A 23,348-nucleotide genomic window follows, 5' to 3' on the forward strand; every position below is an offset into this window, starting at 1 on the left:
GTCAGATGTGGTTGCTTTTTGACACTGGCCGTCATTACACCGTTATAAGTGGGTCATGAATATTTTCCCTGACCTCAAGTAAAGTGGTGCATTTTGGACTTGCCATAAAGATGTCATTAAGTTTTATTGCACTGACAAATGCTTTTTTTTAACAGTGTCATAAATAATTTCCTAGACTTCAACTAAAGTGGTACCATTTGGACTTCATAAAGATATCATTAACTGTTATAAGGCCAGTAATAGAGTACAGTACCAAGGTGATTTTGCATATAGAGTTAGCTGATGGACAGATAGCTAGTTTACTTGTTGCTAAAGTCGGCCAGCTGCTCTCTGCTGTTGTCTGTACCTGGCATTAGTTAGCTGGGTCAGCTGTGGAGCTAACCACCTAATTAGCAGATTCGGCCCCAGGGTACCAGGAGCCAAACCTCGCATGAAAACCACCTCGGTACTGTATTCCCTGACATCAAGCTAGCCACCATCGGTTAGTTGTCATAAAAATGACATTTTTTGGTTTGATTAACGTCAAGTTGTCGTACAAAAGACATCTCAAACAATGTCAATTTCATATTTAAATAACTGAATTGACTGAGAGAAACATATTAAGAACAGTCAAACATTCATAATGTTCATGACAGATGTCATGACATGGTTACGACAGTGTAAAGTGTATCTTATGCAACCCCCCCCTACAAAAAATAAATTTAATTTGATAAAAGATGAACAGCTAAGCTTAGATGAGGTTTTAACGAGCTCAGAAAAATTGAAATTAGAAAATGGGCACCTCCATAGACTTATGAAGATCATGTAAAATGACAGAAAGCCCCACAGCAGTTCATATATGGACCTTAAGGTGAAACTTTTTTGTCAACTGCCATTTAAGTAACACGTTGTAATAGTCACTATTAATAAAAAGTAAATTGATAATTATTTTTTAAATAATTATCTCCACAATTATTTACAATCAATCAAAGAGGAAACTACATCAAAATCTAATTTCTCAACCTTGTTGTAAGTCAATTGTTCCCAAGCAAAACAACTCAAACTCTTGTCGTCTATTTCTCCTACAAACAACATATTCATTTAACTTGGTTTCCCTCTATATTTCTACCCTGGTCATCCTCACTCCTCTGCAGTGGCTCTGTGCCCCCTCAGTTTGAAAACCACTGCTGTAAATGATAAATAAATCACCTTGTATTTGTCTGTACTTTTAACAAAAAATAGATCATAATATAAACATATATATGTTATTTATAATATATTAAGTATTAGTGCTACTGATACTTGTATATGCAATTTGTTATTTTATCATTGGTGTGTGTAATGTAATATAATACATAACAAACACATAACAAATGCATCTAAAAGAATGTAATTTAAAGCATTACTAATAATTTGTAAATATTATTCATTATTTCATTATTTGTTAACAGTGAAAGAACTAAATTTAACTAAACTAAATTAACTAAATTAATTAGCTATCAATTTACCAGTATTAATGAAGTGTCACCACTGTTTCCAAGTTCAGCAACAAACTTTGTTCATTTATATACAGGTAGTTGCTGTGTGTTCGTTATATTTGGATATACTGGCAAACAATTCAGTAAATGTATTTATTATTAAATACATTTAATAGTATTAAAACATGTATTGTGCCACTCACATGCCAAATAATGACAAACCTGAGTATACAGAAAGCGAAAGAGCGGAAAACTAGCGAAAACAGCTGGATTCAAAGGGTTAAATGGAGCGGGAGAGTGACAGTAAACTGCAGAGACTGAGTGTGACACTGGCTGAAATATTTGCCAAACAGCCAGCAGTGACAGCACCTAAAAGAGCGGAGCTGCTCACGGTGACAGGAACACACAGCGGTGCATTAGCGAGATACACTGGAGGAAATTCACCTCCGAAGTGCTCCACAAAACACTCTTCACATTCTCCACTCTCAGATTTAAAGTCAGCCAGCATGCATGCAACCTGTTGTTGTAATTAAATCCTCATTCCTTCAGGCGAGTTGACAATTTACTCTTGTAAATAGGTTGTACATATAGTAGTATTTTAGACAGTGTGAGTCCTTTGCTAAATTGCCTCCATCATATCTTGAAGGGATTTGCCGAGGCAGGTTGTTAATTGGTCCCGTTCAATCAGCGCCTCAATGAAACACGACGGGTGTAAACAATGACTCTGAAGTTGAGGAGTATTTATCTGGGCTGAGTTTAGCTCTCATTATGACTGCTGCAAGGAATTACGATAGACCTATGACAGTGCAAGAGCAAACAATGACTCTCAGGCTTCTGCATATCACATGTGGACTAATTGTCAGAACCAAAATCTAAAAAAAAAAAATTTCGAATTTTTGTTTTTGTTGTTGTTGATGATAGACAGAAACTGCAATGCATTAACGGGATAGTTCCGATTATTTGATGTGGGGTTATGGACCCTTTTTTTCTGATGGTAAACAACATTTTCAGTGGGTGGAGATTAGGTGGAGGCAAAACAATTCCCTAAACCAGCAAGTTTTTGACTTCTTTCTTAGCGATGGCTGAAGAAAATACAAGCTCTTCAGAGTATGTACAGCCACTTAATCAACCAATCAAAGTTCATGAAAAAGTTCATATTAACTAATGGGACCAGACTGGCCAATCAGTGCATGTCCACTCAGCAGGTGGATGATCTTTCTACTGGTAATTGGATACATTTATCCCCCCAAAAAACAAGTGGCAAGCAATTTTTGCCATTTTATTTTGCTAATTTTAATGGTCTGCATGAGTGACAGGCATTGCTAACACCTTGATGTAATCACGACATTGGCACTAAAAGGGTCTATTGCAGTTGCCATTTAGAAAAATGTCTGTCATATAAGTCAAATATCACTCACCCCAAACCAACCAAATTCCATGGGCAAAATCACTAATTTTACCTCTCAGAACACGCAAGTTGCTGGTCTACTGCTGCCACGATTGGTTAGATTGTTTGTGTAATTTTGTGACTTTTTGTGTAAGTTCAGAATCACCAAAGTCGCACAATACCACAAACAAACTAACAAATTAAGGCAACTGTTGACCAGGAACTCCTGTGTTCTGCTACGTAAAATTACTGATTTCGCCAATGGACTTTCGTTGGTTTTGTGTCAATATTTTAGCTTAAAATACCAGTTTCCTGTTGGAAAAGGCTGCCTGACAGCAAGGTAAAGCTGTGAAAATATTTTGAATATAGCATACACTTCAACAGATATTGCTATTTTTAGGTGGACCTTTTTTTAAGTTGCTAAAATAACTTTTGTTGCTGACCCTGTCCACAGCAGCACATTGTTTAGCTTCCGTGCTGGAAATCCACTCTGCTTCTCCAAACTGGAGGTGTGCTGACTGGCATCTGCTGTATGTAATATACTGACTACTACAACCCCACATCCAAAACCTTTAATTTATGCATCATTGACAGTAACCCGATTTCATTAATTAAGTCAACTCTCCCCCCTGCCGAAGATTGGATTTGTTGAGAAAACTTGTAGGCAAGACTGAATTGTTCCACTGAGATTTAACAGACTTTACTTGTACAGCCTGCAGGTGAGACACTCTGTGAGACTCTTTTGCTACAACAGACAGAGTGAAGAAGACAGCAAGCTAAGTATATATTTAATTAATCTCGTAACCCTTACACATTTCTAAGGCTTTGCTTCAATGAGCCTTTTTTCCTGACTCTCACAAGATCATGACTTCACCAGGACTCATTGTATTACTGCTTATAATTCACCTGGGGTTTAAAAACAGTACACTTTTAGAAATAAAAGTGCTGACTAGACCCACAAAGGAACGTTTTATAAAGGTTCCACTTGGAACCCTTTCAGAGACTTCTACCCAGGACCAAAAATAAAGGGTTATACCTAGAACCATCAGTGAAAGGGACCAGCCAGAAACCACTATGAGGGATTCTAAAGGAGATCCCTTCTATGGTGCAATGGTTCCACCCCTAATCCTCCCTAGGTGTTCTGCCCAGAACCTTTCCACCTTCTAAGGTTACCAATAAGAATCTACCCACAGGGTTCTACCGCAAAACCCTTTTACATTCCAAGGTTTTTATCTGGAATGCACCCAGAAGGTTCTTTAGAGGGAAAAAAACCAAAAACTTTTATATTTTAATGGTTTTATGAACACTCTTAGAAATAAGGGTTCCATAAGGGTTCTTCCTGAAAGGCTGAGGTTCTACCCAGAACAATTTGCTTCAGAAGATCCTTTTTAAAAGATAGGCTTTATTGAGGGTTCTTTAAGGTTCCATTACAAACCCTTTCATCCTTTTTGGACAAAAGAATTTTTTCGGTTGTTGAAGTCCTGGGAGAACTCTTTCATCAAGGGTTATTTGTACCATATAAATAAAGGGTTCTCGATAGGTAAAGTCCAGGGAAACATGAACTAAATAGGCAAGGAATTAATCAGACACAGGTAGAAATGAGTGCTAAACAAGAAGGGTAGGAAAAGGACAACGACAGTTAATTTCTGTTTTATTTTGTAGTCCTGGTCCTCCTTCATGTGTCTTGACTTTACTTCCTAACAAAAAAACCCCAAACCATGACACCTTTGAATATAAAAGGGTTTGTGGTAGGATCCTGTGGGTGTGTTCTTGTTGAAACCCTTAGAAAGTGGAAAGATTCTGGATAGAACTCACACAGAGGGTTCTGGGTGGCACCATTGCCCCAGGGCTCTCCTGTAGAACCTCTCATGGATGGTTCTGGGTGAAACCTTTCACAGATGGTTGTCAGTATAAGCCTTTATGTCAGGTGTAAGGCAGAACTCTCACATAGAACCTGGGCCAGGCTGAAGAACCCTTAGTACCTTTATTTCTAAGCGTGTATGTAAAATGGTTGGTAAATCCAAAGGCTTTTAAAACAACAAACTAAGAATCCTACAGGATGTCTGTCTTGATATTTTCATGCATTGGACACCTTTAAATGTGAGACTTTTGTGTCTTTAGGCAGTGAAGTTTGACTGACTTTAAGTGGGTTAAAGCATCAGAGCTAAAAACATACAACCAATAAGGTGCCAACACATCTTGCAGGGATGAAAGGCAAATATTAGCTGTCTCAGAGAAGAAGTGCCCACATGGCCCGCAATCTGCAGCCCAAAACTGGAAGGATGGAGACGGAGAGCAAATATTAGTTTAGTTAGAACATGCCCTGAAGTAGGATGCATCGCACAGATTGACACCTGTCTCTTTCTGCCTTCTTTAAAAGGTTCACACACTGAAGACCTTCTGCCCGCACACACCCGTGTGTCTCCACAAATCGCAGCAACCTCATTGTTTATTAATGCAGAGCCACAGAGGTTTAGATGTGATGCATTTCTCACTCTTGTCCCACTTATTTTTTTTTTTTTTTTGCGCAAAGGAGCAAAAACTGCCACAGCTGGACCAGGCCTCGCATGCAAGCGATACGTCAACACAGCTGCTGCCCAAAATCCCCAAAATGATTCTATCTGGTGCCAAATAGGATGTAGAGGAGCGACTGAGAGGGGGTTGATCCAGCAAATTAAACTCTCAGCAAGAATGAGAAAGAGAGGAGAGCGCGGGAGCAGAATGAGGCGAGGGGGAGAAAGAAAAAAAAAAGAAAAAAGCATTTCTGTAAAGGTTAATGTGTGTTTGGATGTTGGTTGCCGGAGGGTATGTAGCACTAATGAGTGTGAGAGAAAGTTCCAGAAGCAAGATGGCATTTGCCCTTATTTCTAATGGCAGAGGAGAGGAGGAGGCAAGTTGGAATTGGAGGAAGGAAGGAAGGAATGAAGGACGGACGCAAATGGAAGGATGGATTTTCATACAGCTGTCAGTGTAGACAGATTTGCATTCTACACTCAACACACTCCGTCTACACTGGCATCCAATTAAAAGTGAGTGTTTGGACCACTGGACATTAGACAATGACTTTTCCCATCCATGTCCTTTGCTCTGCTACAGGCATCCTTGGAAATTCTTTTAAGAATAAATGGGAACGTTCAGTGTAAGTTAGTCCTCCTTCACTTTGTTTTGTTGTATTTTTTTAGCCTTGTGTCAGGACCCTGGGAAAAGAATTGGGCCACAGTTGAAACTACAGGTGACACTTTGTCCTAGAAAATTATTTCCATCACAGACATTCAGAAATTCCCTTTGTATCGTGCCTCATGTTAAAAAGGAGCTCCATGTAAGGATTTTTATTTAAAACGTATATAAATTAGGATTTCCCTGGGTGTATTGCAAGCCCACAGGACCTCAGCATCAGGGAATTTTATTTTTAAGATGTTTTTTAAACACCAGCTCCAGTGGGGCGACTCGCTTGGAAACACAGATAAAATGGTACGAAAGCTCAACAAGAGAAAAATCATTTTTTGATCATGTTTGATTATGAATTACACACATTTAAATCTTTTAAAATGTGCGTAGAATAAATGGTTTATTTATATTATTTATTTATGTCATTCAGCACTGACTTAATTCCGTGCCCAGTGAAATCTGTGTTATGGCTTTTCAAAATTCCACAATCCCAGCTGTGATTATTACAAAAACTAAATAAATAATAAATAAATAAAATAAACATTTTCCAGTTAAAAGATACCTGCAACCAGGCCAACTTTGCCAAGGGGAATCCTTTACATTAACAAAAATTATTTCCAGAATGTAAAGAAATAACAGTTTGGACATAATGTCAAAGCAGCTTGTCTTGTCTCAAACCATTTGACATGTACTTAGATGTTTTATTTTTGGTCATGTCCCATCTGCTAAAATGAAGGGGGCAGGACTTCTAACCTATGCTGCAGCCAGCCACAAGGGGGCGATCAAGATGTTTTGGCTTCACTTTTGGCGAGCTGTCATGTTGCCCATTTATGTCAATGATTTGAAGTATGAATTCAACAGGTGGCCAATTACATAATACATAACCCTTAAAATAAAGAGCTTTGAGATCTCTGTACCCACTCAGCAACTTGCATTTATTTATTGGTACGTACATTAATTAGGGAGAGTGAACAATAATAATGTTAATGGACTTACAAAGTTATTAAAAGTCATTGTAATTAATGGAGCCCCATCTTGGAACACTGAAATTAATACAGGTAATAAATACACTTATGCACTGTTCTTTTAAAGTCAGAGACTCATCAGTATTGATCATTTATAGGTGATGGTTATACAATTGGATTTGGTGTAAAATGACTATGTGTTGCTGGTGGCTTTTTAGTGAGCTTTGCTGGTGAAGTTATATTGAAAATCTTCTAAAAAATAAGGTCAAGTTGTGTCTTATGGTTCCAAATATGAACATTGTGAACACAAGTTTGGTTTCACAATCTGTCTTAAGTGGATTATAAAGACAACACATTATGACATGTAATGTTCCTCCAATTTTCCTGTTTGCGTCAGAATGAAAGGTAATTATAGTCATTACCACAAACAGTAACAATCAGGTTTATGTGATTCTGAGTCTTACATCCCTGCAAATATGCCTGCTGTTTCAAATTAGATGCATAACTGTGATGGAATGGCAACAGTCCATTTGTGGTAATAACAAGAACAGAAATTATACTGTATTTGACATTTCACTGAGAACCGACTTCAATTACTGTATGTGAATAACAATTTATGTGTACATTTTGTATGACCCATTATAGTACCATTTACACAGCTGAACTTTAAAAGATTCCCATATACACATGAGGTTTACCCTTTTACATAGTCAGCTCATCTAGTGTTATGTAGTGTGGTAACACTGGTGTTGAGTCTAAGTACAACCACACTGGTTGCAAACTGTGTGATGAATACAGAGAGGTGCAAAGGACTGAAAAAAACAAAAGATATAACACTTTGATGGTGAACTGTATGGAAGAGGATTGAGGCCACATGTGACAAATTTATCTGAGGTATGACTTTAATGTCAGAATTCTGAGAAAATCAGAATTTTTAGTTTGAAGTCAGAATTCTGAGAAAAAGGTGAGAATTCTGAGTTTAAAGTCATAATTTTCCAGTTTAAAGTCATAATTTTGAGAGAAAACAGAACAAAGTTTATGGTCAGAATTTTGAGGAAATAAAAGCAGATTTCTGGTTATAAAATAAGAATTCTAGTGGGGAATTCAATTATTCTTTTCTAAGTTCACAGTTTAAATTGCGAGGTGGTCCACGTGAGAAAATTTAGTTTGTCAGTTGTCTTTTTTCCTCAGAATTTTGTCTTTGAAGTACAAATTTTGACTGTCATATCTTCACCTGTCATATCAAAAGGCAGAAAAAGACCAAGAATACTTAAAAAAAAAAAAGAATTCTTTAAACTCTGAATACTTCACTTTTCTTCACATGCGGCCCTAATCCTCTTCTGCAGAACTTTACTCCTTTTAAGAAGTTATAAATATTTCTTAAAAGTGCCATATTCAGATTGACCTGTGTGAACGTTGGACATTGAACATCTAAAAACCATGTGAACTTCAAAGACACAGGGCACAAGATGTAGCCTTTGTAGGTGAAGCAAATTAAGTCCCAGAGTGTCACTGCTACGAGGTAGTGGGAAGCCTTTCGTGACAGGGAACAAACATCTGTAACATGTCGTATTTCTCCTGATTAAACAGCTGAGAGGGCGGCTTAATGGTGAGTTTTGTTGTTACTAAGAGCAGTAAGGAGGGGGAGGGGCAACAGGGAGCGATGGAGAGAGGCGGAGAGAGAACAGGGTCAGTAGTGAAGTCGCATTAATCCCATTGAAGCCCTGTTCAGGAGGTTAATGGTCTCTCTGCGCAGTGTGACGTCTGTATAAGTGAGCCAGTAGGCGTTTTAAGACCATAATACTGGACCAAACCTGATCCGTCCGACACTCAAACCGGGATGACGTTTCATTTGCTTTACATACAGCTTATTTAGGATGAGATGTAATACTGCTGGCTCACGTATAAATACACACAAAGCCACGCATGCGATCCCTGACATGCATGCAGAACTCAAGAGCTGCTGCCAACGGATTCTGACTACTGCAGGAGATACAGAGACAAAACGGGCAGCGACCATGTTTCTGTTCAAATGTGCACTTTTCATCTTAACGTCTCTAATTCCAGCAATGCCAAAATGTGAATCAGTGTGTGTTTCCGTCAGCTACCTTTAGGCAAATATAGTCAAGAGAATGTGACAAGATTACATAAGTGAGCGAGCTCCAGCGCCTCAGATATATCATGACATTTCACTGATCTCTCACTCCTCACCTTGGGTATAAAAACCTTACAGTGGAAGTGAGTTTTAGAGAGGAAGTGACAACCTCAGAAAAGCATGTGAAACATACATGCATCTTACACTGATCACCTTTTTAAACTTAGATACATACATTTCATATTAAATGAAAGACTAAATGTCTTTTTTATGTCATATGTAATGTTGAATTTTACATGTAATCGCTGTTGGGCAGAAACCTTGCAATGGCATTGCCTTCAGCTGTAGGTAGCTCCTTCAAATTTGCTACATTTATTGTTTAATCTGTTATTTTTTTCAGCGTTGTTGCCGAAACTTACTTCACCTATTAAAGAAATGCACTTGTAGGCACTGGAAAAGGAAGCATGGGGTTTGGATTAAAGAGCAGCAGACCTTCAGATGATCAACACCAGCACCACCCTGTCAGATCAACTGGATGCAACGCCGCTGACCACCCCAGAAAGTGAGCAGGGACAAGAGCCATGCTAACCTAGCTTAGATTTAAGGTTTCTCCTGGTTAACATTTGGTCAGGAAAATGAAACCGAAAAAATAGGACTCAAGCAGCAGGAAACTAAAGAATATTAAGGAACTACCACTCTCATTTCATTGTGCAACCCTGCGTTGTATGATTGTAATAAATTACACAGATACTTGATCATTTAATCTTTTTTTTTTCAGAAATCAATGCTTTTGATAACCAATCTAAAGCATTGAAAGTATGTATTTTTTTAAAAGAGCCTGTGGCTAAACTGCACTGGATTGTCAAACTGTCAGCAAAGTCCAATAGTTCCACCCCGCCTCCATCTTGAATGAAGTGCCACACACATAGGAGTAAGCCCTCAGGGCTTTCTGACAGACAGGCTGCCTCAATTATTAAAAAAAATACAGGTAAGGTGAAAAGTAACTATTTTTGACATACACCATTTCCATCCTTTAACAATGATGTGCTTTAAAGATGGATTCTGAAATTAAGAATAGCTTTATGTAACACCAAACAGAAAAGTTGAAAACACTATTTTTATTTTTCTTGTTAAAGGACCAGTGTATAGGATTTGTGACATTTTGCCATGAGCTTGCAGACTGCAAACACCTCGCCTAACCCTCCCTTTCTGAGCCTCAGTTGCCACGAAACATCAAGGCCCTATACAGCCAGTGTTTGGTTTGTTTATTCTGGGCTACTGTGGAAACATGTAGATATGAATGGCTCATTCTAAAGGAATGAAAACACAATGATTCTCATTTTCAGGTGATTATACACAAGTGAAGGCATACCCATGAATATTATATTCAGTTTCTGCCATATTCTGCCAATAAATCCCCACAAATGTTACACAACGGACCTTTTAGACCAATGCAAATGCATGCACATAGCAAGAACATGCATTTACTCAGATGTCTGGTGAAACCATATAAATGCCTCCACAGCAGGGAGAGAGAAATATTATAACAATATAGGCCACAGGTCAAAGCTCTGATGTCTATTCCCCACTGAACACAGTACATCCCCACTAATGGTGCAAAATGTCAGTGTGCAGAATAAACATCTTTACAAATGAGTGTGAAGGTTATCACGTATGTTCTCTTCTCCAACACAGCCACGCAGAACGTCTCAGTGTGTAGCTCCTCTTACCGTCGCCTTACAGGCCTATTGTTTGACAGTGTAGAGAAGTGAGGAATTTATTATTCATGCTGTGGTGGCGATGTAGAATTTAAAAGGCGCATGAGTAGGTTTAGTCAAAGCACTTTTACATAGATAATATATAACATATAGGAGAGCATACACATGTACTACAGTGACGCAGGCTGCCAAATGTCAAAGGAAGCGCTAATAGCGACAAGACGGACACAAGACAAGTAGGTCATTCGTGGTTCAGTTGCACCTTCCTCTCTAACACTTTTCACAGACTGAGACACACACAGAGAGGCTGAGGCAGACAGAAAATGATAATTGAGAAGGATTAAAAAAAAAAAAAGTGATGGATGTAATCTGAGACATCGAGATGAATCATGCAGATTTTTTTTTTATTGTTTAAAAATTAGCATAACCATTTTTAGAGATGATTATTTATTTAAGGCTTTGCATATTCTACCATCCTTTATGGTTGGCAGGATAAAAGGTAACAGAGTCTGACTTGTGCAAAAAGAGAAAAATGAAGCTTTTCCTCGCATACCATTTTGCATATTTTGTTTCTCTTTCCATTTAGTGGTGTTTGGGAAGTCGGGAAGTATGGAATGGTAATACTATTTAAAATATGTAAATGGTCGACATTAGAGATGTTAAACTCTTCAGCATCAAACCTGATTGGCCACTCCAAGTGCCACCAATTATCCACAAGTACAATTGTCTATCTGCCCAGTTAGAGGCGCCAGCAAGGTTAATTTATTTATAGATCATTTTACAACACATGGCTATATAAAGAGATTTTAGTTGTAGTTCTCTATTAGGTTCTCACAAAAACAAACCAAAAAAAGAATGCTAAAATCTATACACAGCAAGTGGGTGAATAAATAATAAATCATTGAAATAAAACTATTATTCGTGGTGAAAGTTAGGAGTTTCAGCCTGAGGAACAAAGTTCAGTGGAGGCACAATGTCTTTTTGAGCAAAGAAAGCCTGGAAACTTTATACCATATTTGGTAACACTTCAATTTCCAGGTCACATAATATCATTGTAAACAGGTGGTAATTACTAAGTAATATACTTGAAATTATCCCCAAATGTCATGGTTAATTATGTGATAATTAGCAAGTACCATTTTTCATGTAGTGGGTGGTTAATTACCATGTAATGTGAAATGAAATTATTCACAAATTTCCTCCAAATTATCTGCAAATGTCATGGTTAAAAGTTGGTGGTAATTATAAAGCAGCGTATTTGAAATTTCAAATATGAATATAATATAATTTTCATGAGAATGACACAAATCTTTCCAGATACTTACCATGAAATTTGGGAGAAATTTGTGGGTAACTTCAAATATGTTGCCTCATAATTACCACCCATCTCATGAAAACCGCACTTGCTAATTATCACATAATTAACCATGAAATTTGTGGGTAATTTCTAGGAAATTTCAAATATATTACTTGGTAACTACCATCTATTTACCATTAAATTATGGGACCTGGAAAATGAAGGGTTACCCTATGTTTATATGGTGCCAGTCTGTTGTGTTGTGATTGGATTATATAGCTTTAAAAATAAAAAACAAACACAGGGATGTGAGAAACTATAACGTACTGTAATGTTTGCAATTAGAGTAGATATGAGAAATAGTAAATTAATGCATGTGGATGGATGTATTTCATGCCACCCCCACATAGGTCAGTGCCCCACTTTGGCCACCCTAAACAAAGATATGGAATCATGAAAATATTGCTATATAACTTGACTTTGAGTTGACTCCTTCCAGCTACAAAAGTAGTTTATCAGCCACATGATGACCCAAAAGTCACCTTCGTTCAGTGTCATCGGGTCCTTTAGCAAAAATGTATGAAATAACAGCGCTTATATCCTGTCTATTTGTTATTGTATGGAGAATAAGTACTTAAAACCTGCAAGACACACCACTGTAAGCTAAACAAGCTCAGATATGCTACAATCTCCTCTATCTCATGGTCATGGAGGAATGAAGATATGACAATATATACCACCCAAGCCTCAAGTGCAATCAATTGCATGTTTTTGGCATGTCCAAATCCATGCTACTCAAAATGTTTTCCTCTAACTTGCCTTAACACAGTTTTGTCTCCTTGTACATAAGGTCACATTAAAATTTAATGATTAAAAAGCAACAGTAGCTTCCAACAAAGTAGGACAGAGAAGTGGCATGAAAAAAAAAGTTAGGTAAGATTTTCTCTTTGCTCACTGGTGAACTTCTGAAAATCAGCAGGAAAAATGTTGCTTATTTCTTCTATCGTCTTTCATTTCTTTCCGGGCGAGGCGAGCGCCACTTCTCTTACAGCTTCTTTTGCTGATTCCACAAATGTGAAATACATAAGTTTCTGTCCATCAGTGGTTGTTTTCAAGGAACTAGGCAGTGGATTTTCTCACATTACGCAAAACACTAAGGGATTCAAATGGAAATTTAACAGATTTTGGATATTTTATCACAGCAGATAGTAGTTTATAAAAGTTAAGAGCTGGAACAATTAATCAGCGAATCAATTATTAAATGAATCACCATTTTATTTGATAATTAATGTTAAAAAAGCACAAATTCTCTGATGTCAATCCGAGTATTTTCTTTATGATGGTAAACTGATTATCTTTGGGTCATGGACAAAACAAGACATGTAAGGACGTCACCTTGTGTGCTACCTTTTTCAACGTTTTCTGACATTTTGTAGCTCAAACAAGTTATCGATTCATTGAAAAATTAATTGACAGATTCACCAACAATGAAAATAACCATTTGTTGCAATCCCATGAAGATCAACTGGTTTTGTCTAGTCATGGTTTCTTTACACAAAAACTTTTGAAAGTAGAAATGAACTAAACTCCAGTGTGGCTTCAAACAAGCCTCTCACTTCACTCAACATCCTCTCCAGCCCGACCAGCAGTTCACACCCTAATTAGGATGATTGACTTGTGCTGAGATAATTATCATCCGATCTAATTGGAGCTGAGTTGACGCTTCACATGTGGTTCATTATTTGAAGTGAGAAGCCGACTCCGTGTCGCCGCGTCCTCGCTGACAGCTCCTGCCTGTCCATCTTCCTCTGTGTTCCTCTCAGGGCGCCAAGCCAGGAGAGTGACGCCCCAGCTGCCTGTGCGTGGGAGGGGGTTTGTGTGTACACGTACGTGTGTGTGTGTGTGTGTGTGTGTGTGCGTATGCAGGCGGTTTGCATGTGTTGCAGTCAGTGTGTGTGTCTGTGATTTGTGAAACAGAGAGAACAGAAGAGAGAGGGAGCGACATCAGTCACTGCTGACAAGTGGCGGATGGAGTGTTGACAGCTCATGAGTCTGACGTGTTCATCTCCGCGGGACTGAAGTGCATCTGAACTAGATGCCACTATTGGCATCTAACGGGATAAAAACAGCCATATTTAAAAATCAAAAATAGGAATAATGATGACGATGACAGTGAAAAGGTTACACAGTTTTGCAGCTAAACATTGGAGCACTGCGTCACTGCAGGCAGTTACTGTTTCATTCATGTGTGGCTATCTGTGGCTCACACACTGTCAAAGAAAAGAGGAAAAATCAGAATGTCAAGGCAACTGTCTTCACAGAAATTTGAGTTTTTAATCAAATTGAAACCAATGTTGAAATAAACCAAAATAAAGCATCCAAACACATAATCTTTTGTTGAGATTATGCACTTTTCTTCAATTTAAAAAAACCTTGACTCTTTAATTTTTAGAAGAAAAAAATGTACTTTCAAAATTCAAAGAGTTAAATGACTTAAAATGAAAGTGAATAATGGTTAATAATTCAATATTTTCAACCTTTTCATTGTCAAGCAGCCGAATGATGACAAATTGGGTTCAAAGGTCACTGTGAACAATGTTTGAAGTGCAGTGAAATTTTGTGTGTCAAAAACTCACATTCAAATCTATCTAAAGAGTAAAAGTTTTAAGAAAATAAAGCTCTCAACAAAAGATTATAAATATAAACTATATTTCAAACAAAAGTTTGACTTTGAAAAATTCAGTGACAAAAGTTGCTTTGAAACTATGAGTTTTTTACTGCGCACATCAGCTGACTGGCTATCAGAACAGTAACATCCAATCATATTCATACAGGTGTTCAGAACAGACCAATAACCTGAACACACAGCAGTAACACAATACAGCATTCTAGAGCTGCATTGATTAGTTGATTGATTGATTAACTGATAGAAAGAAATCAGTTGCGATCTAGTTTACTAAATAATTGATTAAGTCATTTTTCAAGCAAATATGTTAAACATTTTCTCGTCCCTGCTTCTCAAATCTAACTATTGTCAGTTGGACAAAAAAAAGCAATATAAAAACTTCCCCCTCCTGGACACTCTACCACGTTTTCTCCACTCTGTCATGTTTTATCTACTACAGTGGCACAAGTGGGGTTGATCAAAATGAAATGAGTGTTTGAGTTTTAGATTGTTGATTGGGCAAAAGAACCGATCGTTTTGGGCTCTGGGTAATTGTGATGAGCAATTTTCACTTTTTTTTTTTGACATTTTATAGAGTAAACGATTAGGAAATTATATCATTGTTCAGGTATCCAACTTCATAGTAAGTAGTTGGTAATTAGAAAGCACATTTTTCTTTAAACCAGCCCAAAATTACCCCAACATTTACCCCAGACTTCATGGTAAGCAAGTGATAATATTAGCTAATTGAAATTGGGGGCTGTTGCTAACTTTTAATTGATCAATTGTGAAAATAATCAACACATTCTCATCCCAAAACGTCACATACCAGTGATTTGTCATTGCCCCTCGGTGTCAGATACCAAAGATTAACACTGTCAAACTGTCATAGTTTGGTTGGGTTGAGACTTGGTTAGCTTTAGGATAACACCATGTTAGGGGTTATAATAACTACATTATGCTACATAAGTCATGTGGCGACACTGAAGCGACTCGCAGCACAAAAATCAAATGCCAAAAGTCGAGTTACAACTTTTTTGATTACACATGGGACACAAATCCCGGTGAAAGTCCTGTGTGTGTTTGAGCTGTCCTTCCACTCCACCTCGTCCATGTGTGGACATTCTTGTTTATTATGCTACATCAACAGCTCGGGGACTCTTATACAGCTGCTGACTGGTTTACATTGAAAAGCTCGGTGAGCCGTTTCCAGCCTGTATGAGGTGCATGAAATAATGGGCAGAATAATCAGTAAAGAAAATCACTGTTAGCTGCAGCCCTAATTGTGTCATTTCATGTCTATAGCATCCACAATGCATGCACCATACAGACAAAAGAGACAGTCAAGGTAGGGAGGACTGTGGCATAATTGCTGCTTTTCTGCGTCACCTTGCATTGACCAGCTTTGTATTGTGATGACATGCATGTCAACACCACCAGTGTGGTAATTATATTCAAATTGGATGATTACACATTGTACGATTTACTGCCAGCAACAACATTTAGTGCCAACAGAAGAACTGTGCCATACATTGTGAGGCAGGACGGAAGGTCGTCGGGGTCACGGTGCTGGATGGATGTTGGTGAACGCAATCCAGTTTGTTTTCTTCCAAACAAAACACAACTGTCAGCGCTCCGCTTGTGCGGTGATAGAGCTGGTTTAGCAAATGATGCATTCCTCGACATTAATGTCTGACTGAACTGCTGTTTGCGCTGCTGCTTCACAGCAAGAGGGTCCTGAATTGAAATCAACCCAAGCCTGTCTATTGATTGATGGGCTTTTTTTAAGTTTACTTCCCTCTGTTCCTACTGTTTCCTTTTATTAACACGTTCCTCCGCTCTCTCTGCAGCGGTGTCACGTCGCATCTTCCACAGTCCTTTGTCTTCATTTACCTGACGCATACAGAAATGCATATACCTGCCTTAGCAACACCCCGTGCATGTATTTGTTTGGAGGGTGTGTTTGCGATGCCAGTGGTGTGCATGAAGAGTGAATACTGCACTGCACTGGTGGAGGGACTGCAGCTTGTTTTACCTGGGAAACAATATCTAACCACTTTACAAGCTGACTGGTCAATAATGGCTGCATCTGTGTGGGAAACTTGATAACTGCACAAAGACCACTACTCTAAGAGATGTGTTCACTACCAGTGTTGTGTTGTTGCTGCAGATCTGTTGGTGTGCAAACACAAAACTGAGCTGGGCCGGCCTCGCTGGGGGTGCCTGGGGAACAGTGCCTGTCTAAATGATCTCAAAAATCATTCTGACAAACATTTAAAATGATAAACGTACTGATGAATAGTTTTAAAAAGTCAAACCAGAAATTAATATTATACTAACACAGTGGTTGAGTGGAGAGCAGTTTGTGTGTCCCACCATTCCTTCTTCCAATCCCCACCAAACTTGCACCTTTATTTTGAAATCCAGAACTCCTGTCACCCCAAAACTACCACAGTACCACAATCTACCAGAATATTACAGAAGAAGAAAACATTTGCACCAAGGTGAGCACCATTAATATAACAAATAAACCTAGACAGGACTCAGCCTTGCCTCCAGTTTTTCCCACTGGCCATGTGCGGTACTGCAGTGACAAATTCCCCTGTGGCCATTTTGCCCAAGTCAACATCACATCTGCAAACCAGTTCTACTATGACTCTTTCTATGATCAAGTTTTGATCCATGGAGATTTCATATTTTGCAGAACTTTCCTCGAGCGGAGAAACTGTAAAAATCCGTGTTGAGATGCAGGTGAGTGTCAGTCTAGTAAGTTTCACTTCCTCTGTGCTTTTTGCTTGTTGCATTGGCTGGATTAAGTTATTTCAGTGTCAGAGTAAAACTGCGATGATTAATCAAATAATCAATTATTAATCAAACTGTTAAATTAATCTCCAACTATTTTGATGATTCACTAATCTTGTTGAGTCATACTCTCATTAAACACGTCCAAATTCTCTGATTTCAACTTCCGAAATGTGAATATTTCCTGTTTTCTTTATGCCTCTCTGACAGTAAACTGAATATCTTTGGGTTGAGGACAAAACAAGACATCTGAGGACGTCATTTTGCACTTTGGGGAACACTGATCGACATTTTTCACCATTTTATGAACCAAACAACTAATCAGTTAATCAAGAAAACAATTCACAATAAAAAATAATCTTTAGTTGCAGCCCTATTTCAGAGATGGAATTGGAAAAGGGTAACTTTTGTAGCACTACAGGAAAAGGACACAGGAAGTACTGTCTAATATGGCATTGTTTACCAGCAGATGCCATGATTGCACTTGATCTGAAAAGATAATCCAGCTCATCAAGGCTGACTTTGCAAATCATGCATGCATGTATGCAGGTAAATAGAGTGCCCCATTTACTCTTCCCAGTAAAAGAGCACAAAAGATTACAATACCTCCCAAAAATCAAACTGACTGCGAGTGGGAAACCACAAATAAAACCAACAAGAAACAACAAATACATTGTGTTCTTCAGCTTAGGTTCAATGATAAAAAAAAAAAAAAAAAAAAATCAACCATACTGTTTAGTAACAATGTGTGACGTTTGTCTGAGCAGTGATTGGAGGGAGATCAGAGAGATATTTTTTTTTCCCAAGCATGAATGGCCATCTGGTATTACACACAAAAGCCCTTTTCTGACAGCGTCGGTTTCGACGGGGTAGGTTAGGTCATTTTTGTGTGTCACAGATGCACCCAGTGATATTAATCCTGCTGGGATCAGCCCTGTCTGCCTTCCATCTCTGGGCAAATTACAGAGCGAGTGCTGTTTTCCATCAACGTGAAGGAGAAAGCAATGGTTATTTACGACTTTATTGATTTGAGTAACATTTATGGTTGTTATTGGGTAATACTGACCCTATTTTCTAATTATCATAATATTTGTATTATAATGCAGGTTGTATTATTCCAATAATAGCATGTCTCAGGAACTAATCCTGCCTCACAAAAGTTATGAGGTAGACAAATGCCTTCCCTCCCGTAAAACTAATCCAGAAATGGTCATAGGAGTAAACAACTGCAGGCCATTCTGTTACACTGTCAGACTCATGTTGGATGTGCTAACTAGCTAGTTACTGTGACAAGCAGCGGATATTAAACCCTCATATCCCATAAATAGCCGTGCCACCGCTGCAGCTAGCAATTTAGCCGCTAACGAGCGAAGCATATTGTATCAGACCGCGCTCGCCACCTTGCAAACAGCTGACACTGCTAACCCCCCTGAGCCCATTTCTATAAACAGCATCAGAACCTCGCCATCCATCACTCGCCACCAAATCAACTCCAGCTGGGTGTAATGTAAATGTAAATGAACTGAGTGGGCAGAGAGGATGGAGAAGATGGAGGGAGAGTGAAGGGAGGGTTTGCAGTCGCTAGATGGATGGGTGAGGCTGGTTTCCTTTTGCTTTCATCTTGGTCAGTGGAAAGGTTTCCTTCGGGCCACTTTTGCATTTCTTCCCTCCCTATTATTCGCTTCTTACTCCCCCCCCCCTCCATTTTTGTGTTGGCTCATTCCGTCCACACCCTTTGCTCTTTACTCAAACCTCACAACTCCATCTCCTTCTCTCTGTCGCCTTATTGTCCTCCTGCATTGCTTCAGTCAGGCCCATTAAATAGCTTTTTTAGAAGGGCCAGATTTGAAAAAGGTAAAGTGCCAGAGGGTTGGACGTTTACATTTCGTCTGTCTGACCTGCAAAGTTAGAAATCTAAAGGAACTATATGTAGCAACTGCACATGTAAAGTAAGTACAAATAGCAAAGTGGAGCCATAGACTGTAAATTAAATAGGTTGAAATCATATTTAATTTACAATCTATGGCTGAAGTGAGGTGTTTTGGCCCGCTGGCCCATTCCCAGACTCATGGAAGCTCAGGCTGGCTGCAATAACAAGCGAGGTCAAGTCCTACACCATCAGTTGTCTGCCAATGTAAAGTGGACTTTGAGTAAAGTGGCTTCCTGTCTCGCCGCCTGCCAGACTCCATTAACATTTTGCTCAATTTAAGCATCATAAACATCTATTCATTCTGCAAGACGATTAATGATTTCTCACGACTCATAAACAGACGCTCATGCATTTGGCGAACATTTGGCGTTAATTTGAACTCTAATAAATGTGAAACTGGTGCATTTTATGATTTATTACAGTAAATATCTTGCACATTTCTCTTTTAAATGTGTAAAAAAGGCACATTTTAACTTTTTCTTCACTTTATTAGTTTTCAAAATCTTTGTAATCCTATGTAATCCGATATTAGAACCATAAAGTTAAAACTTTTTAAAATAATAAGTCACTGTGCTTAACACCAGACATAACCAATGAATGGGCTTATTACCCTACAAAGACGTACTTTTTTCATATTTATAAACAATCAAAAGGCCGTAATGAGGTCATGAAAAGGCCAGATTCTACCCACAGGCCGCCAATTGACTAAGTCTGACTTTGGCTATAGGCTGCTTTTTATTTCTTTCTTATATCTCCCTTTGTCCCAAAAACCTTGACTCACACAGCCTGGAGACAGAAAGCAAGGGAGTCCACCTGTCATCAGTAGATCTGTGTCTCTTTCAAAACACATATATGCAGACAGACAACCCACCAGTTCTCCAGACTTGTCAAAGAAAGTCTCTCCGAGACAGCTGTCAGGAATGTCCCGGGGTCAGAGACACAAAGCAAGCGACAGAGCAAGGGAGAACAGGTAGAGAGTGATGGAGAACGTCAGTACTGAAACTGTTGTTTGATTGACAGAGTACTAATCGCAACAGTTTTGATAAAGGCTGAAGTCATTTGTCAAAGGAAGATGCTGAATATTTTCCAGCTTGTGGAACCTCGCAGAAATGTGAGAATTTGCGGCTTCTCTGTTTTATCTCATTGGAAGTTGAAGATGTCTCCAGCTTTAGAACTTACCTTACCTGATCATTTCATAAGAAAAATATGGCAGCTGCTATTTGCACCTGGGTTGGAACAGCCAATGTGGCTATTTACAACCAAGTGTGCAGAGACAAGCACTCAGGTGTCCATAGCCAAAAATCCTATTTGCACCCAGGGCACCAATGTGGCAAGTAGTTTTGTTTCCTAAACCAAAACAAGTAGTTTGAATTCCTAAACCCAAACAAGTAGTTTTGTTTCCTAAATCTAACCAAGCAGTTCCATTTCCTGAACCTTAATTAAGTAAATATGTTGCAGAAATCAAATCAACCTGTGGCTGAAAACTGAAAATAATCATGTGAAAAAGGTACCACTGAAATGTAACACCCTTTTCAAATCTTAGTCCCCCAGGGCCGGACATGAACCCCACATTCCCAAAAGAAAATCTGAAGCATTCACCCACTGCAACATCTTATCAACAGTGAATTTGTTGCTCTTTAAAATATGGGACCGGGTGTAAATAGTCAAATAGCTGCCATGTTCTTATTCATATCAGAGTACAAACAGACACTCCATATATTTCCTCGCAGCCCAAAACGCAAAGAAAAAGAGGGCATCGGGGAAAAAAACATGGCAAGACAGGGAGATATGGTGAAATATGTTGACATACTGAGCTCTTCTACTGATAAATGATAAATCTACTGATACTGTCTAGACATGGACACACAAACACATGCTCCGTGTCAGACTAAAAGAGAAATGATGTAACCATCTGCCCCAAGGACAGAGCTGAGAGGACCAGCGTCTAGCATATGACACCGAGCTTACCAGCTCCGCGTGTGCACGCATGTGTGTGTGATTGAGGTGTGTTATCCATCAAGGTGAAAGTGACCTTCTGGAAAGCATCCTGCTTCCTCTGGAAACCTCCTGTGTGGTAACATAATAAGGAATGTGCGGTTTAACGGCTCAGATTTCCTGGAAACTAGCCTCCTACATCTTTCGACTCGCATCATCGAGGCCTCCAATTGCTGTTGCTTAGCATAATCAGATACAGTGCGACAAAAGCAACCCCCCCACCCCCGAAATAAGCAACCACAACACGGGAAATAATTTTTCACTGAGCTTAACATCCTAAATCCTCCCTAACTGTAATGTTTCCAAAATAAAACCATCTTCCACTGACACTAAAGTCGCCGTCTCGACTCTCTCCTCTGTGCCTCTTTGTTCTATTTCCTCCAGCGCTGTCAGCTCCAAGGCCTCCACCAGAAAAGCCAGCTCCAACGCAGCCTCCCGGAGAGAAGCTGGCAACAATCTTTGAAGCTAAAAATAACCGCAGCAAAATGCAGCGAGCTCGGGATAATCAGAACCCACGCCCATATGCAGGCCCGCTCGCTCTCTCGCTCGCTCGCAGGGCCCGCCTGCTAAACTGCTGAGTGGCAAAAGACCTGGATACAATCACACTGGGATCAATATCTCTTACTGGGCAGAGGATGGCTGAGGTGGCTCATATAATGTGCATGAAAAATGTGCCACCAGACGCTGACACACCCACATACAAAGAGTCATTATCTACAACTAACCAAGAGGGAGGATCTCTTGCTAGTGCTGATGTCAAAATTAATGGCCAGGAAAACGGATTTATTAGATTAGCTTGAGGCGCTCCTCGGTCAGGCCCCCATTTCAAAAGATCATTTACACAAACAATAGTGTTAAAACACCTCATGGGACCGTGGAGGGGAAGAATTCCTTACTTGACAGTATAATTCTTCAGTTTTTTAATGTATCAGCCCCTGTTGTGCTATGTTTTTATGCACAGCATTGTTTCAGTGAACCCGTTTATTGTATTTGCCTTCTGTAATGGTCTCTCTGTCTGGTTGTTTTTATTGTTACTGGCAGACTGCACCCTTCCCTTGTGGGATTCAATTTACATACATGCACAAGAGATTCAAAGAAAAATATACACCTACTCTATGTGATGCTAAAGAAGAAGAAGGAAGTCCTTTCTTAGTCCCACTTGGGGGAAATGCAATTCAAGAAGAAGCCAGTACACGCGTGTGTTTCACATAAAGACGATGGCTCCATTCTGATGGCCCATAATTCCAAAAAATGTTCCACTGGATCGAAAGCCAATTTGTCTGACAGCCCTTTGTCCAAAACATGGCTGCTGCTCCAAAGGCCCATTGCTCCAAAAGTACCCACTCTCCCAGCAGTGGTTAGTTCAGTGACTGTCGGCCCTGTCCATGTTACTGAATTGGTAGGGCATTTGTCAGGGTAGGCATTTGTCTTAATAGGCTATCAAACAGCATTTCAATAGATTAGATAGATAGATAAACTTCCAATGTCCTAATATGTAAAGTCAGTTTTGTTTATATGGTACCAAATCATGAGGCTTCATCTCAACACACTTTTTACACACTTATTTACACTGAGTTACACCGAGTACAAGCACTGAGGCAACCAAAAACTTCAAGCATACACACACACACACACACACACACACACACACATATATATATATATAAATAATATGCAAAATAAATAGATATTTACATCATTTGTGCATGCCCTGTCACCCAAGTTGCTAGATGTATCAAACCCTACCCCTAACTAACTAACTAACTAACTACTTACTTGTTTAATGCACTTAACCCTTAAAGTTTTGTGTGTCATGTTTTTTGTTTTAATATTTTAAGTAATTTATTCAAGCAATTTATTCACCCTCAA

The 23,348-nt window shown here is 39.0% G+C and overlaps 1 protein-coding gene across 1 annotated transcript in view; it reads right to left on the reverse strand.

Moving 5' to 3' along the window:
• The window catches only part of nrg3a (neuregulin 3a), a 608,543-nt gene that overhangs the window by 565,422 nt on the left and 19,773 nt on the right, over window positions 1-23,348 (reverse strand). The window lies entirely within an intron of this gene.

This window comes from Lutjanus erythropterus, chromosome 14, assembly GCF_056507025.1.
Source record: "Lutjanus erythropterus isolate fLutEry1 chromosome 14, fLutEry1.hap2, whole genome shotgun sequence".
NCBI classification, from domain to species: domain Eukaryota; kingdom Metazoa; phylum Chordata; class Actinopteri; order Lutjaniformes; family Lutjanidae; genus Lutjanus; species Lutjanus erythropterus.